The sequence below is a fragment of the Cnephaeus nilssonii genome (assembly GCF_951640355.1).
Source record: "Cnephaeus nilssonii genome assembly, chromosome: 6".
NCBI classification, from domain to species: domain Eukaryota; kingdom Metazoa; phylum Chordata; class Mammalia; order Chiroptera; family Vespertilionidae; genus Cnephaeus; species Cnephaeus nilssonii.
This window is the reverse complement of record NC_137077.1, coordinates 24,099,856-24,106,108: the sequence shown is the minus strand read 5'-3', so window position 1 is coordinate 24,106,108 and position 6,253 is coordinate 24,099,856.

Here is a 6,253-nt window from a genome sequence, read left to right as displayed (position 1 = left end):
ATTACATGTTAACTATACTGTCATAAAATGGCTTTCCTATATTCTGTAGTTGTACAGATTTGATAAGATATTATGGTACTAGTATAAGGTGACCAGACGTCCCGCTTTTGGCGGGACAGTCCCGATTTTTAACAATTTGTCCCGCGTCACGCGGCGTTTTAAAAAAGTCCCAATTTTTGGAAAGAATGCACGACAAGCTAGGGAACTGTGGGAAAACGGGAAGGGAATATACGGTTTTCAGCGGCCATGTGGCTATTTAGCCAGGATATGAGTTTTATATTATTTTCGTTAATTTTATCATGTTAAACTTTAATAATAACAAATAATTGTTGAGAACTGATTATCGAGAACTGCTTATCAAAGTTCGCATTGTTGATCAGTTGTTAGGATTCGACCACCATTGTTTGGACTTAATGAACAATGGCATTTTTTGGGATTGGCAACGATGAAAACATTTTGTAACTGTCTCTCAGACGATACACATCGTACTGCGTGCTAGTAAGCTAGTTAAACAAGTGATGTCATTACAAATCAGCTATTCAGATAATTTAGGTAAGTAATTTATTTATTTATTTCATAAATATATAAATTTTCTTGAATTTAGCAGACAGTACTCGTATTAGTTATATTTTATAGTGGCGGCAAAAAGTCTAGCGCCGGCCTTGAAAGTGACACTTACGACTTACGTTACAGCAAATTCAGAGGAAAAATAATACAAGTTAGTATTGTTATTATTTAGAAAGAAATATAGGATTAAAATAGTTTTTAAAATATAGTTACTTTATAACAATCAAATTAATTTAATTTATAAACTAACAATAAAATATGTTCATGTAATTATGTACCTACTTACTGTGTTTTTAAACAATATGTATATAATAATTTATGATATAATTTTAAATTATTTTTTTTAGATTTTTAACATAATGAGTAAGAAAAGAGGATGCAAATTCAACGATGATCTAAGAAGTGAATTTCCTTTTATTAAAAAAACCAAAAGCGATTACAATATAGACCAAATTTTTAATCAAGAACCCCCACCCCCACCACCCCCCACCCGGGCCGAAACCGGTTTGGCTCAGTGGATAGAGCGTCGGCCTGCAGACTCAAGGGTCCCAGGTTCAATTCCGGTCAAGGGCATGTACCTTGGTTGCGGGCATATCCCCAGTAGGGGGTGTGCAAGAGGCAGCTAATCGATGTTTCTCTCTCATCGATGTTTCTAACTCTCTATCCCTCTCTCTTCCTCTCTGTAAAAAATCAATAAAATATATTTTTTAAAAAAGACCCCCCCCCACCCCCCGCCCAGTCAATGGTGTCCCGCTTTACCAATGTTAAAATCTGGTCACCTTATACTAGTATATTAAGAGATACATTAAGTTTGTCAGCTGATTCATCATTGTATCATCAATATCATATGTATTGTTCCATTCATCCTGGAAGAATAATTTTTAACAGCTCTGTGACCCATTTTTGTTTTTCCACCTAATACACTACTAAATTATTATAAAGCTTTTTTATTAATAGTAGATGACAACTTAAAAACTATTGACACATTTATATATTTTTCTTTGGAAACATGTGAGGGACTTACTGATAGGATACCATGTTGTTTCTCCAGGTGTGTTTTTCATTTTGAAGATTTTAAGTTTTCATTTATAAAATTTTCATTATAAATTATACTAGAGGCCCAGTGCATGAAATTTGTGCAGCGGGGGGGGGGGGGGGGGGGGGGAGGGGAGATCCCCTCAGCCCAGCCTGCACTCTCTCCAATCCGGGACTGCTGGCTCCTAACTGCTCACCTGCCTGCCTGCCTGATCGCCCCTAACTGCCCACCCGCCAGCCTAGTCTCCCCTTACTGCCCCCCTGGTGGCCTGGTCATCCCCAACTGCCCCCCTCTGCCGGCCTGGTCACCGTAACTGCCCCCCCTGCCAGCCTGGTTGCCCGCAACTACCCCCTGCCAGCCTGGTCATCCCCAACTGCCCCCCCTGCCAGCCTGGTCACCCCTCACTGCCCCCCTCTGCTGGCCTGGTCACCCCTCACTGCCCCCCCTGCTGGCCTGGTTACACCACACAGCCTGCTGTTCAGTTGTTTGGTCATCCCTCACTAACCCCCTAACAGCCTTGTCATCCCTCACTGCCCCCCTCTAACGGCCTGATTGCCCCTCACTGCCCCCCCTGCCATCCTGGTTGCCCCACACAGCCTGCTGCTCATTTGGTTGTACCTCACTAACCCCCCTGCTGGCCTTGTCACCCCACTCAGCCTGTTCAGTTGTCCATTCGGTTGTTTCAGTTGTGACGGCCCCTGGCTCTTTATATATATGGATGCTGTCTGTCATTTTATTAAGCTTTGCATATTTTAGTAAGTCACATTTAAATAATATTTATTATAAGGGTCTTTTCCTTTTTATAATGCAGCCCAAATAAAACCAAAATTTTTATTAGTTAACATTTTTCTCACTATTGTTGTATTTACACTTCCAGATTCAACAATTGACCTTGAACATGCCTCTATACTTTTCACACCATCTGCTTTCCTCTAATAATGATAAAACAACCCAATATAAGAACAATGTATACTACTTCACTCAAAATATTATAATAGTCACAAACTGGAAAAAAATATTAGAAAATTTTCTTTCCAAAAAATATCCTGAACATTCATAAATGACACCCAGTCTTGACGATTTGCTGATCCAGATAAAACACTGAGGTTCTTCGCAACCAACTGCACATTACATAATATACAATTCAATGGAACAATGTTTACATCCTGATATAATATTGATCAAATTAACCACCATATATCAGAAAATTGAATTAATGCCCATGCCAGCTACCTAATTTGCAGGGCCCAGTGCAAATGAAAATGTGACACCCTGGCTAGACATGCTTATGTTAATCCATTTTTCCAAGGGCCCACTACCCAACCCATGATGGACACGTGACCCCAGAGGGAATGTGGCAGCATCCATGAGGCAGAGGCAGAAAGGGGAAATGGGGTAACTCAGGGCACCAAAGGGTAGCATGGAGTGGATGCCAAGAACTTGTCTCAGGGAGGCTGGGAGGCACTGGAGGCAGGATCACACATGGGCCAAGGCTCTCAGCCCCTGCACATGCTCCACTGTCCCATCTGACTCCACTTACAAAACACAAACTCAGAGATAAAATTATTAAGAATTTCAAGATGGTGACCACAGAGCATTAGACTCCAAGCACAGGATCCTTCTGAGTGGGGGGCCCTGAACAGCTGCACTGGTCACACCCCCACAAAGCCAGCCTTGGAAATGACTGTGAACAAAAGAGCAAATGATGTGTTCCTGGCCAGTGCACCCCATCTCACACGGCCAGGCTGCACATGGCCAGTCATGACAGCTGCAGGATTTGTCGCAGAATGAAGAATAACTGATGCACTCTCTCTCATAATCTATTCTTTTCTGGGTTTGTTTGTTTTGTTTTTGGGTGGGGGTTTTTCTTGTTTTTTGTTTTTTTGGTATTGAACTCTATCTTTTTATTTTTCAACTAGTGCACAAAATTTGTGCACATTAAAAGGGAATTAATTAGAGAAAATATTTTAATATTGCTATTTGCCCTTTCTCTATAATAGAAGTGTCAGAGATGAAAGAAAATTAGTAAAATGTATATGAAAATCTTCCTCCTGTCAGGGTCTGGGGCACGTCACGGGAACCAAAGTCAAGTCCCCGCCCACCCACGTGTGCCTCGAAATCGCGTGAGACCCAGACACGGCCGGCCCCACCCCCGTCAAGCCTCGCCAGGTCGGGGATGCGGCCTGAGGTCACCCGGCCCAGGCCAGGGGGCGCAGCCTGAGGTCCCCTGTCAAGCCCCACGGGCAGGAGGGCGCAGCCTCAGGTCCCCTGGCCCAGCGCCGGGGTGGGGTGCGCAGCCTGAGGTCCCCTGGCCCAGGCCAGGACGGGGGGCATGCCTTGAGGTCCCCTGTCAAGCCCCACAGGCAGGAGGCACAGCCTGAGGTCCCCCATCAAGCCCTGTATGATGGGGGGCGCGGCCTCAGGTCCCCCAGCCCAGCACTAGGGCGAGGGGTGCGGCCTGAGGTCCCCCATCAAGCCCCGCCGGGCAGGGGGTGCACCCTGAGGTCCCCCATCAAGCCCCGCCGGGCAGGGGGCGCAGCCTGAGGTCCCCTGGCCCAGCGCTGGGGCGAGGGGCACGGCCTGAGGTCCCCCAGCCTGGTGCCGGGGCGGCGGGCGCAGCCTGAGGTCCCCTGTCAAGCCCTACCAGGCAGGGACGCAGCCTCAGGTCCCCTGCCCCGGCCCAGCACCACGGAGCCTCAGGTCTCTGCTGATTGCTCATTAAGGCTTGTTACGGGAACTCGGCCTCCTCTGTGGGCACAGCCAACTTGTGTTACAGAATTCCTGCCTCCGCTGTGGGCACAGCCATCTTGTTACAGTGTGATGGTCAATTTGCATATTCCCTCTTTATTAGATAGTATTAACAGTTGACATACAACATTATATTAGTTTCAGGTGTACAACATAGTGATTATACATTTATATAACTTATGAAGTGAGCACCCCAATAAGTCTAGTACCCATCTGACACCATACATAGTTATTGCAATATTAGAGGCCCAATGCACGAAATTCATGCAAGGGGCTTGGCCCTCGCATCCACGGAGGCTTGCCTCAGCCCTCACAGCCCCGGCTTCGTCCAGAAGGAAGTCCAGAAGGTCATTCGGCTGTTCAGTCTAATTAGCATATTACACTTTTATTATTATAGATTATTAAGTATATTCCCTACTCTGAACTTTACATACTGTAACTATTTTTTTCCAATTACAGTTTACTTTCAACATTATTTTGTATTAAAAAGAGAATATTATTTTGTATTCATTTTAGGTATACAGCACAGTGGTTCTTTTCTTCTTTCTTTATAATTATGACCCACGTGTCCTCCTGAGGTATTCCTCCTGGCAGCAAGAATGTGACCAGGTAACTAATATAAAGAACGAAAAAAAAAAACACAACAATGTGACCAGCAACCCTGGCTGCTCCTCTACCTTTCCACATGTTTGCTACATTGCTTCATTTCTCTGGCCCTCTGCTTCCTTATTATTTAATTCCTCATGTAATCAAGTTGGCTTTCTTATTATGAATTGTTAATGAAAGGGTTAGGACGGGTGACCTCTAACATTTCCTCCAGCTCTGTTTCTGGGAGAAGGAAACAACACAAATAGGTGTTTGACAAAAGGCATTTGACCTCTTGACTGTTTCATCTCCATTTTTAATGGACTCGTGGTAATCGATACACTTTGATTCATCAAAGCCATATCTGAACTGTTTGGTGTGATGTTGTTGCCACACAAAAGCCAAAAGAAATGAGGTGTGCGTGATGTGGCGGTGTGTAGGCAAAAGGAGGCCTCATTTCCTTAAGGCCGAGCAGCACATGGGTTAATTCTAGCACCCCAGGTGTTTAAGTAACAATAATTAGTACCTAAGACACGTTCTTTTATCTCAGGTATTCAAAGGCCTTTGTGTCATTAACCCATTAATCCCCCTGCCTCAAGCCCTCAGGTCAGGAGGAATCTCCTTAGAAGACAGGCCGGCCAGAACATCACAACAGTGAGGAATGGCTGACTAACTAGAGGGGCTGGGAGGAGGGAAAAGGTCACCAAAATAATTCTCTTGGAAGAATTAAGTGGGAAATCCTCTCTTGGTCTACTGACAACTATTTAACCACTCACTAGGCTTTTTGAGTGAATTCGCATGGATGTCACATTTCATGATCTAGAAAATCCCTTTACCCTTTAATGTAAACTTTAGATTAGCCTTTACAGCTTCAGTCTGACCACAATTATTCCTAAAGCAAGTAAAGGGGAGGACTTGCCTCCCTAGAATATTCTTCTCTCAAAGGGAAAGAAAAAACAAAACAAAAAAAACACGGCTTTTTAAAGTTAAGCCATCTCTAAAATAGAACCACCCCACTTCAGAGTGACTTTGGGGTCAGTTAAGGTCCTGACTTGTTTAAGGTGGGTTTCATTAAAAAGCATCTGTTGGAAAAGCACACTGATGAAAAGTACCTTCACAAGGCCTGGAATGCTATCATGAGGATCCTTCAATTAAACAATCTGTCCACCACGTAGGAGGTACTCCACTTGGGGCCAGGTGCTATGGGTGCATAAAATGTGGAACTTGACCCCTAAGCACCTATATATCTAATCAAGAGGATGAGGCTAATACAAATAAAATAAATTAATAAATGTAGTTACTATTTTTAATACATTT